The sequence below is a fragment of the Lepisosteus oculatus genome, chromosome 20 (assembly GCF_040954835.1).
Source record: "Lepisosteus oculatus isolate fLepOcu1 chromosome 20, fLepOcu1.hap2, whole genome shotgun sequence".
NCBI classification, from domain to species: Eukaryota; Metazoa; Chordata; class Actinopteri; order Semionotiformes; family Lepisosteidae; genus Lepisosteus; species Lepisosteus oculatus.
This window is the reverse complement of record NC_090715.1, coordinates 12,476,242-12,488,387: the sequence shown is the minus strand read 5'-3', so window position 1 is coordinate 12,488,387 and position 12,146 is coordinate 12,476,242. Positions and strand designations below refer to the sequence as shown.

Below are 12,146 nucleotides of genomic sequence, written 5' to 3'. Positions count from 1 at the left end.
GTAGGAAATGGATGGATGGAAAGGCTGATCCTGGAAATTATTCCAAGTTCAGTGAACAGAAGTCACACACATGACTGAGGAGTGGTTAAAAGCCATCTTCACACTGATACTGAGAAAACACATCTCAGGCTTTCAGAACACAACAACCTGAGCATGACAACACAGCAGGGGTGGGCAATCACAGGCAACAGGGGAGCAACTGCACAAGCGCTCTCCTCATGTTGCCTGAGCCCAGCCTACAGTCCCACCTGCTGTCCCCAGAAGCTCATGGTCATCACCTTAACACAAGAGCAACAACTGCAACGTGTACAATTTCTTTTTAATTCCAACACCAGACCGCACTGTGGTTTATTTTACACGTGGTGCTTTGAAACAGATACAAATGAATTCAATGCTTAAGCCTTAGAAAAAAAGAAAGAAACAATGTTTCAGATGTGGAGCCCTTAAAAGGAAAATATTATGTTTTTCCATCTTTTTTAGTCTTCAGTGCAGAAGTTTCTCCTTTTTATTTCTGTCTAGCTCTCTACTCTTAACGTGAGATCAGCTGTGTGTGAGATCATTGGTAGAGGAGGTAATGAGTATCTGAGGTCATTTTAGCAGCCTCAGTTTCAGCAAGGCGCATGGAATAGTTTCTTTTCCAGAGGGACTGTAAACTGTGCTTGATTTGAGAGCACACTGAAAAATTGAGGATTATTTTTCATATACAGAATGAGCAAGGCCCCTAACCTCAACTGCTCCAGGGGCCCCAGCTTCTCTCCCTGTCTGTGTGTCTCAAGGAGAGCAAGTTGGGGTCTGCGAAAAGACAAATTCCTCATACAAGAAATTGTATATGGCCAATAAAGTGATCTTATCTTATCTATACTGTGATTTTTGGATCATGGAAGTACAGTTCTGAAATGGCATACTTTTTAGGTACCCCCACATAAACTTGTCCAACTCTGTACACCCTAACTGCTTAGTTTCCCCACTTAGCACACAAAGATCTGTGTCAATCATCACTTCACTTCCAGACAGTAGACCTGTAGACACCCAACAGTACCCTGGCTCCTCTGCCATGAGTTAGACACAGAAAAACTCAGTATTATTTGGAGTTTTATAAAGAAGCTTATGGTAAATGAATACTCAAAAATAAACACTGTTAGAAATGCTACTATGGCAATTATTTTAAAATGTGCACTTTACGCAACAAATACTTCGTCACTTTTTTTAGTTAAAAGTAGATGTTGGATAAAATTTCCCACCAAACAATCCCACTATTCCACAATATTAGGAACTGATGCCTGATCTTCTTGGGAAAGAGCTTGAATATTTCCGTTAGGATTATTCTGAAAAACATCTCCCTGCAACCGCAACAGATGGGTTCAGGACATCCGAATGAAAGAAACACAGTACAGCGACATGAAACAACTATACAAGACATCAAATACGGAAAACTGACTCTGTACACAAATTCGTGTTTACACAGACTAAAGAGTATACAGGGTGTATGTGTGTATATAAACAAAACGTCAAGCAATTGCAGTCTAACGAGTACAACGCGGACAACACGGGGGTAATGGAAACATTTAATAACCTTAAATTATTATTGACTACATATATATCTATATATATACAAGAGACACAGAAATGGGTATATCACCTTATAGCATAACAATGTTTAATTGCATTAGCGACTGCAGGTTCTCTTTAAAACGGCAGATGAGCGGCGTGTTTCCGGAGACGGTCACGATTTATTCATGTAAACCTTTCTGTCCTTCCCCCCAGCGTGTACCAGATTAACAGAAAGATCAAATCACTTTTTTTGTTAACAGAAGCAAGGAGCATGGGATTTCAAACTTCAAAAGACAACGGAGAAATGCGAATACGGGAACACGCTGTGATTTGCACCTGTCAAAAATAATATTCCTTATTATTTAATTGAAAAACGGTGGGTCTCGCAGGTCAGTCTGGCAAGAGGCGCGCTGGAACCCCGTGTAGAGCCCACATCATTACTAGTACCCTGATACAGAGAAATGTTCTAATCGCCAGCAATTTACTGTGTTTTGTTATTGCAGTAGTGCTCTAATTACAGCCATTTATGTACTAGAAAAAAAACCTACATTACATCAGTCACCGAAGGGTAACATTAAAATACTCTGCTTTTATACTACAACTACGAGAACAGACACATCGAATTTATTAAGAGGCCGGCCTGTGCCGCAGCAACTTCTAATTATCAAACACACAGATCCAGGTAATTAGTTGTTTCTTTTGTTAACCTTATTAAAGCAACGTCTGTTTGAAGCCAGAAAGGTTTCAGTGCAGATTTGCAATTATTTAATGTCACCGTCGGCATGTATCGGCTCATTTCAATCATTCACTCCGTTTCACACGTGCGACAGGGATGATCTCTCTGGCTTCATCATGCCCTCAGTGGCGCTCCTGAAACTGAAACTCATTGACTGGATCATCGCCTCCCGCTGAACTCGTTACCAGTTTCAAGACTCTCGGACTGATCAGCTCTCCGGTCACGTTAATTGTCATTCGAGTAACACACACACACACAAAAAACGCAGAGAAAAATATCCGCCGGTTTCTCCTGCTGCAAAAACTCGAGAAACAAAATTTTAAACTTAACGCCCAAGGCTCTTCCAGAAATGTAACTCCGGCATACACCGTTTTACCGTCTTGCACATCTTACCCAAGTCAGCGTTACTTCGAGCCATCCAAGTTTAGATACCGACTCTCCTGTACCATAAAGCCAGACAAATACAAACTGCCGAGTCTTCCCTTTAATAAGCCACCGTAATTCTGCTTACCTCAACAAAGACGTAGAGGGATAAAATCCCGTTTTCGTTCTCTAGGCTGCTGCTGACAGTTCAGAGGACTCGCAGCTCTCAGTACAGAGTGGGGTCTGTACACAAAGAACAGCTTTCAGACGTGGCTGGAGGAGGCGGGGGTGGGTATCGGAAGCCTGGGGAGTACCGACCTGCCCCCCACCCCCCAGGAAAAGTCGTTGGACTCCGTTTTGTTTTGACTACTACACATTATTTGTCCTATCTGAAAAATTAAAGAATAACAAACGTACAGTATAAGCAAAGAACACGAAAAATAATTGTTAGGTGCCCAGATTTGTATGTTATTTCCTGCACATCCATAAAAACTAAACATGATGTATTATTTCCCTATAATTTAATAGCGAACAACTGATACTTTATACGCCTGTGTAGATAGAGCTGCCTTGTGATTTATCTCTGAGTGACTCAAACGCACCTGTTGGCAGAAGACAAGAGCTACTAAAATTGATAACTCTTTTTGTTTCAGGAAACCTCAAGTTAGAGGTTCAGTTTTATCACTCAAGCGAAAACATTGCTGTTATGAACAACGTAAAGCCGAAACAATTTTCACTTCTTATACACATGTGCTGAAAAATGATTATGGTTCCTCACTGCAGTCAAATTATGCGCAAACTTCTAACTCTAAGAAAAAAAAAGATCTGCATGGGAATTCAACCGCAGGGAACACGTTCTTAGGTTTCAACCTTAACAGATAAGGCATTAGGATTAGGCAGTCCTGTCAGTTTGATAGGACTAAATTTAGCAGGGTTGCTAAATCCAATTGCAGCGTGGTGAATTAGCAATGAGCCCAACCAGTTACTGACTGTAGCATGTTAAATATTAAATGTTAAATGTCTTTTTTATTGTCACCTTTTTGTAGTTTGTGGTTCAGCTTTTTGTCAAAGCTGAAAACTGAATACTTACACAAGTATACAGTTTTTCAGTAAATGAATAGCCCGAAAAGCTAATTAAGTTCTATATTTAAAGTTTTCATATTGAACAAGAATACATTAAGACGGGTACTGGAAATGAGAAATGAAAGAAAAGGAGATTCTCGGGGCTACTGACAAAGATTCATGAAAAAAATACTACTGAGGTACAGGCATAGTTATTACAAAACCGCAAAGCTAAAAAAAAAATATTTAAAAAAGCAAAGAAATTAACAAATAGAGATTTTCATTCCGAAATAAAGCTTTCCTAAGCTTCTGTTCTTTCTGAATCTCAGCCTGATGATTTAAACCTTCGAAGAAGAGTTTTATCCTTCAAAACAGTAAACCCGTTCAAAGGGAAATCTTGTAACTTTAGGTATTGTGGACTGGTGGGGTGCAGCAGGGAGATTGTTTTTTATATACATCTATTATCAGAAAGTTACATATTTCTGCTAAGTGTCCTGGAGCCCAGCAGGACCTGTCCAGGAAGCACAGGGAAGAGACAAGAGAAGCACAAGATGAGACTTGGTCAAAAGTCCATCATTGGACAGACACACCACTCAAGAGCAACTTAAATATGTTGATTAATTTTAAAACCATGTTGTTAGGAGGTGAAAGGAAACTGGAGCAGTCATCAAACACCCTTGCAAGCAAAGGATGCAGGGATGAGCATGCAAACTCCACACAGCAGGATCAGCCGGCTGGAATCAGTCCCAGAACCCAAGAGCTATAGAGGCTCCCTAATAATGAAAGACACATCTATCTTTATGCTTTCTTAGAAATGGTTCCCCATACGGGAAATATATTGGAAATGTACCCCATTTGTTTCAACTGTAGTTCGTCCCCGCTGAGGAAGACACTGCAGGATGGCAGTTCATCTTCACTGACATGTGGTTGGCATGTGCATTGTCACACACATCTGCACCCCATGATCAGGGGCCCTAGGACACAAGAACCAACTGCAAGGCAACAGCTGGAGATGATCGCCTGGCGTGTGTTGTAGAATATTAAAACTATTCCTCTCTGCAATGAAGGAATACTGACCCCGCGTCCCACTTCCTCACAGACTTTAATGTCATTATAACAGCAACACGTGAGAGGCAGAGAAGGAAGACGAGAATAAATGAGGCAGAAACCAGTGCCCACATACTGCTCCCATACTTCCTCGACTCGGTCATCTCCAGAACCCAGTCCTGTCTTCCCAGCCAGCCCATCACAGGGTTGCTGAGAGGCTGACAGGAGCTGAGGCAGGGGCTTCCATGAATGGGAGCTGAACCCCAATCCCAGAGTCCAAACACTGCTGCACCCCCTGCCCATTCACTGAACGGCCAGGATCCCATTTTTGGCTGCAGTTAAGAACTTGTGACACTGTGTGCATTGATTGGTCGATGATGACATGGCCTGCAACATGTTTAATGTTTGGAGCTTTTGAATTTAGATTCTGGTCTTGCCCACTGTAACACCAGAATGTTAGGTTTCTGTCCGTGAATAAGGATCACGTCAATCTTAAGAGACAAATAGTTTTCGTCTGCTTCGGCTTCCACTCTTCTACACAAAACTGCACAGACTAAGAGGTGCGGAGGCGCTGGCGAAGTGCACACTCTCCTGCTGGCGGAGATCAGGCCTGCGCCACCCGATCGAGTTGCCGACTCGCTGTCTCCTTCTGAAAGGGGACACCAAGGCTACATGGTAACTCTGCAGCAGTCTCTGTAAGTCACTTCGGCTCAGAGCATGGGCTACTGTTCCGTGTCAGCGTGTCTGTGTCCAGCTTCCCCCCGTCTGGGGGTTTTATCCTGTGTTTGTCCCGGACGGATTACCTGGCCTTTCGGATCTTGGACTAACCTCTGACTACCTGCCTGGACCCGTCTGGACTTGGATGCCTAAGGCTGCTTCCCCCTGCGCACCGGATCACGAGCTGTGACCCCTCACTGCCTTCACAGTAAACCCCGTCTGTGGTCCTGTTCCCGGAATCGCTGCCTCGCACAGGGTCTAAACACCACCCTCCACGGGAGAGCCACCCGGCTGCTGTATTGGAAGACAGCTTTATCTGACTCTGGACTTTATGGTCTAATGAGGTTGAATACTTGGTAGCAGTCTGGGGTTTTTCTGGGTGGTCTAGACATAGATCTCTGGGACACCTCGACTATAAACTTGTAAATAGATATCTTGTACGTTGTATGTTTAGTGTGTGTTGTCATTTTAAACATATATTTGTTTAACCCACTGTGCCTGAATTAGTATTCTTTTGACCAAAGCTGTGTCAGAGAACAAAGAACTCATGTACCTCTGATCATACCAACCACTCAGGTATATTCTTGGCAAAGCCCTTAATTGTGGTGGGTTATTTATGAGATTATGTATTTGACTCATTGATGATTCCGCTTGGTCAGTTCCTCATTTTCTCTGTTTTTGTAAGCTCCCATTTGTAACAATATTACAACAAAATATTGTGGCCTTTGCCTTTTTTTGGAAAAACACTCTTTCTGCTCCCCTACAGTCCCACATGCTTTATAGGAAGGAGGCTCTGGGTTGAGGGAAAATCCGTTACACGGTGAGTAAATCCATTCAGAAGCTTAAGACAGTGTGCTCTCCTTTCACTCTTTGTGTTGACTTCTTTTCCCTTGGCTACCTCGCAAATAAACAATGCTTTCATTTTTCTTCTCTATTCTCTCCTTTCTCTTTATATTTGTTTAATCTCCAAATTGCCAGGTTCAGCTGCGCTGTATTTTGTTTGTGCATTTAAAATTGGAGCAGCTGGTAGGGTTTACCATCGAGGTCAATCATGGACTTCTCTCTTGTCACTGCTTTAATGAGGAGTATCTGATAACCACACAGGTAGTACTGGAAAATTCCCCTCTGCTGACTTGAAACGAACTTATATCTGGTTCTCTCTGTGATAAAGGACAAGGTATTTGAAGTTCAGGTACTTTAAACATTCCTTAACTGACAGGAATATGCTGACAGAACAGCTGCCAACGTGCAGTGTCAATATAAAAAAAACAAGACTGCTGATAAAAAAACTGGGACTGAAGAAAAAGTGGTGTGAGTGAAAACAGTTAAGCAAACACTGTAATAAGATGTTTTGCATCTCGTAAAAAACAAGATCCATTTGCTTGATGTTGTGGTCTAAATCAAAGTTTCCCCCAACCTTCCTTCAGGCCTTGTGATACTTGGGTCATTTCATTCCAGGTGAGCTCTCAAATACTTGTTGCAACCCTAACTTCAAATCATGTTTGTCTTTTTGCATGGTATGTGTTTCATGTCCAACACTTCTGAATATTTAAAAAATGCTCTAATGCTTTTAATTTTAACTTGAAGTTAGACGTGGGATAAATGAATCATTTCACACACAGAGGACTCAAGGTGCCCAGGAGGAGAGTTAGAACCAGTGGCAGGAGGGCACTATCTCATAGACAACACTGCAAGCTCTAAGGCCCCTTGGCCTGGACAAACCTAGGCCCCCCTGGAGGGTTCAAGCCCACCAAACCAAGGAGACTCTCTTCCAATTGTTTGCTGCCCACTGGGAGATGAGCCAGTAACAATGTAACCCAGGTTTAAACCTGCACCTTTAGGATCACAGGGATTCGCCTGCTCTTCAAGTGAGTCTCTCTGGTAGTTTTAATTAAGCATCTTGGGAAACACCCTTATTTTCAATTATAAAGCTTGCCTAGCATGTCAATTCAAGAAGCTATTCGCTGGTGGGAAAGCTCTTTCCAGCAGAATAGGTCTCATTTGAAACCCACGGCAGGTGTCACGCACACATCTCCCAGCTGTGTGGAGGGTGGTGAAAGTTGTGTCACATGTTTGCTGGGAAAATTGAAATTACACAACTGAAGAGTTGTGCCAAAGGAAATGTGATAACTACTTAGTGGTGTCTTTAATTCCTTTTCACTCATTTCATGCGTGCTTCACAGATGTCCTATCTGATTGTTTTACAGAATCAAAAGCCATAAATCACTTGTTAACAATGCAATTGTTATCCAATTTAAATCTATCCACAAGTTGGTATTGTAGTATCCGATATTACATGAACATTAAGATACTGAGTTTACAGTGGGCCAGTATCTATACTGTAATATGGCTTGGCAATGTCTTCCACTTGTCCTGTGTCTTAGTAAAACTTCTCCTATCTTTAAACCTTACTTCTTGTGTTTGAAAGGGGAAATGGGGTGAACTGAAGGTTACTGTGATATTGGGCTGCTGCTTTATCCCCCAAAATTAACTGGTTTAAACTCCTGTAAATCCAGATAAAACTGCATACGTTTTTTTTCTACAGAATCACTTTTCAAGTGGATTCTGCAGAGTTCAAGATATATCTGCTCTCATTGTTCTAGTTAGCACACTGTTAAACACATTTATGCTACGAATAAAGAAAAGGGGATTTTTCAAATTATACAGCTGGTCAGAAAATAAACAAATGCTCTTGAAATTACATATATAAATCTGTTATAAATTTCTACCAGCCTTTAGTGCTCAGTGGAAAACTTCATGAGATAAGCCAATTAAAGTGTTGCAGAGGTGATAAAAATGCAGCGTGTGTCCTTGATGTTGCCCTTTTCACTTCCTGCTGTTGTCAACGAAGGGAAGAGACTGTAAAAATCTCTCCAGTAACACAGTGTGAAACAACAAGAATTACAATGTAAATATACTGTACATCCTTTTCTACAAAAAGTACATTCAGCATCACCACTCAGAATAACAGGCATAGAATCACCTAAACCTCTTGTAGGTAGACAAGCAGTCTAACAACAACAGATCCTGCTGTTTGACTGGGGCTCAGTTTTCTACATCAATCTCTCCTTATTATCTCTTTATTGCATTATTTGCAGCCCATAAGAAATTACAAAAGCTCTTGCTGGAAAAGCACCTTCTTACAAAATGGCCTTCAGCATCCGGCAGCCCCAAAATACAGTAAACACTTCTCCAGATATGCCTGTTAATGCCAGAGTTTCTGGGGTTCAATTCAGATTCAATTTTGGCAAATGCTAATCATCAGCCTTTACTCCCCAGAAGTTCAGTGCCATGTTGCTTTTCTCTAGTTGAGCACGCGTTACACAGTTGCCATAAAGTGCTGTTTCATTACAAACACCTTCCCTTACCTTCCAAAAACTGCAACACCTTTTTTTTACATATAGCAGAACCTTTTCACAGCCAATTATCTGCAGGTATTTCACAACAAAGGTGAAAAAAAGAGGGGAAAGTCACGCATTAAACACAATTAATATTTCAATTTGCAGTTAAAAGATAAACCAGTTTGAGGCAAAAGCTAAAACGATATTAATGCCTTTTTATATTAGATTTACCAACAGATTGTACCAACAGATTCTCAGTGTAACAGTCTTCCAGTAGGTAGGGGATCGTCAGTGTGAGCAGGCATGGAATGACCTGACACAGTGCAGAGAGTGAAAAATTGAATTAACAGCTAATTGTAAATCAATTCTAATTTCTGAATTCTAAATTTAATCAATTCTTGAATGGCATAGCACTGATTTTCTTTTTAATTTGTGGCATTTGGTCTCCATAAATCGGGAAGCATAACAAGAAATCTTTAAGAGTTAGAGAATAGTTGTTATTCACTGAAATCAAAAGGAGCTGGAACATTAGAACATTAATATTACAAATGAAAGGAGGCATTTCAGCCCATTTAACTGGTAAGATAGGTGGATCTCATTTTGCTGTTACTTGAAAGACGCTAGGGTACCAACATGAGGGATAGCTGTTACTAGACTCTCACAGACCTTTCATTGCTGATATTGAAAATGTCCATTGCATGTTTCTTGTCAGCACCTTTAAGCATTATTGAATACTTCAATAATGTCATGTTTCTCCTTTTAAGCCTAAAACAATTCACTGGTCTTAACATTTCAGTATAGTACATTCCTTTACATCCAGGGAGGTGGCTCAGACAAAAAATAAAAAAGATCTGTCAGGTACATCCTGGTAGGTAGACATTAGTATAGGTCGACAAATCTTTCAGCTTCATGTTCCATGATAGACAGATTGCATAGGCTGCTGTGGATAATATTCAGCTTGCCTGGGTAGAAAAACTTCACACCAGGCTAGAGAAGGGCTTTCTACACTGGAGCAATGGAGCAAAATGTTTCATAGTCTGCGATTCGATAGCGCAATACCCTGGGAAGAATGTCAGTGACATTAGGTCATGCAGAGCTGGATCATCTAAGCCTTTGGCAGTCTGAAGTATGAGCCGTCAGTCAGTAAAGCAAAGGTATTTAAAGTTTAAGGTATGAGCCCTGTCATTTCATGCACTGGAAATGTAATGATTCCTATGTGCCCTAATGATTTCAGTGGGTCTGGCAGTGGCCAGAGAGGGTGACCATTCCAATAGACATTTTTTGTCAATAAGATCATCTTACATGATCTGCTTTGATCAGCCAACAATGCATAAGTTAGATCAGTGGCTTCTGTCCTCTGATTCAGGCAGGCAGGATTTAAGCAGGAATATCTCAGTTTGTTTGCAGGTGACAAAGAAGTGACTGCAAACCTTAAGGTGCCGAATGGAGAAGACATTGCTGTGCATCAGAACGCTGTAGCACTTGTACCCGTGAGTCATCACAGGAAGGTATGGTGCCTGCACTTGCAGCCTGCAAGGAAGAAAGCTGTTTCCTACTTTTCTTCTCTTGGTTTTGGGGGAGGGGATTCTGTCTCCATATCTGTCAGCTTGTCCTTTCCCAGGGTTTGCATAATAATGAGATGTAGTTGTGATAGAGTTTTTTAATTTTTGTAATTTTTCTGGTTGATTAGTTCATTTTACGACTTATTTTTCTAGACAACAGTCCTTGTCTTGTGCATAAAAACTGGCCCCAAACTTTTTTTCAGACATTTTCTTTATAAATATGAGCGCACAGTGTCAATAGAAAACTCAGAAGATCAGAACAGAAAGAAAAGTCACACATTATTGAGGAGATATTAAAGTGTTTCATTCCAACAAGAGTGGGGTTAGTGTGAAACAAAATCAGAACACAAGAATCATGCACACCTAGCAACCCATTGTATTTTTTCAGGTCTTGGCTCTGGTTAAATAAAATAAGTACTGAATGCAGATAAGATAAGGATGCTTCTGTACTAATGCAGGATATTATCTTTAATGTTTTACTGTACAGGACCCAAAACCCCATGAATTGCTTTAACAAAAAACTGAGGGAGAAATGTAACTTAAGGTGTCTTATACAAGTGCACCTGATGCATAATTCTGCTCACCTATCATAAAAATATCCTGAAATACAGACAACAACAAATCAACAATACTGTATCCTTTTCATCACCATGCATTTACAAATACTAGATAGGCATGAGAGCTAGTTTTCGAGACCTGAACAATCAACTGCACTGATATAAATATATAGGACAGCTACTGCTTGAGTCTTCGAATGAACACCTGATGCACTGAAAGTATAAAGGGCTTCGTCCCGTCACACATAAAATGAAAACTCATGAGCTCTGTAGCACCTCTTCAGTTTTGTTCTATTGTATTAGATCTGAAGGAAACAATGAAAACACAGAAGCAGAGTTTAAACATTTTACTCACCTTCCGTGCACGACTTTACATTCTGAGCTGTTACAAAGCTGCGGCAATGCAAGAAATCCAGTTGCAAACAGCTGAGGAGGAAAGTGGGGGACTTGTGCACAGGAAGGCTGCTCTTCAAGGGAGCAGAAGTCCTGCCACCTCTTCCTGTGCTCCAGCCCAAACCAGGCTCTGCTGGATTTCATGAAATCCTCCGCGTCACACTTGACTGAAGACCAGTTATAGCCCTGTCGGAACTGCTGTGCCTCAGAATTGCACAACCAGCCAGTTGTAGATGAGTTTCACTTTAAAAAAAAATCAAAAATCTGAAGTAATCTGCAGCAACACAGTTTAACATCCTGACCCTAATTGCATGCAATTGTGCAATAATGTTAGAAAAAGGATTTATGAAGATTTTAGAAAAATTAAAAATACAGAAGTCTTGGTTTCAGCTCTTGTTTATTGAATTTTTAATGCCTTCCAATAGATTTACCTTACTGTTTAACTATTTATACATACACACATGAGGCATAATTATATAGAGTATACATACACACGAGGCAGCCCACAGTGTTGAACACAGAGAGTGCTCAAAGTTTGTTAGGAACAAGCCGGTTCTCTAGAAAGAGACATGACGGATCTGGGATATGTGTGCAATGCCATCCAGAGCTTATTTACTTGTTACAAATATGTATCACGCCTGGGTTTTATTTCATTGCTTGCTTTTAGCAATAAGTAATTGGAGCTGTTCTAACATGGCTTCCTGATAATGATGATGTTTTCCATGACTGTTTGGAGGAAGAAAGAGGCTGTTGCTGCCCAGAGTGAGGGGTTAAAAATCTGGAGCCAGGCTGCTGCTCTGGTTTCGTTTGTCAGTGT

The 12,146-nt window shown here is 41.0% G+C and overlaps 1 protein-coding gene across 5 annotated transcripts in view; it reads right to left on the bottom strand.

The window, feature by feature from the left end:
• Positions 1-12,146, bottom strand: part of LOC102682741 (carbohydrate sulfotransferase 5) — a 40,585-nt gene that overhangs the window by 16,972 nt on the left and 11,467 nt on the right. The window contains exons 1-2 of one of the 5 annotated variants that reach the window (XM_015368309.2): positions 11,292-11,556; positions 2,799-3,039 (exon numbers count right to left, since the gene is read on the bottom strand). The exons of 1 other annotated variant lie outside the window; for it this stretch is intronic. The gene's annotated coding sequence lies outside the window, so the exon portion shown is untranslated. Of the gene's footprint in view, positions 1-2,680; positions 2,778-2,798; positions 3,040-5,587; positions 5,724-11,291; positions 11,558-12,146 lie in introns of those variants that run through there. 3 more of the 5 variants (XM_015368310.2, XM_069181195.1, XM_015368311.2) reach the window with 3 other exon arrangements.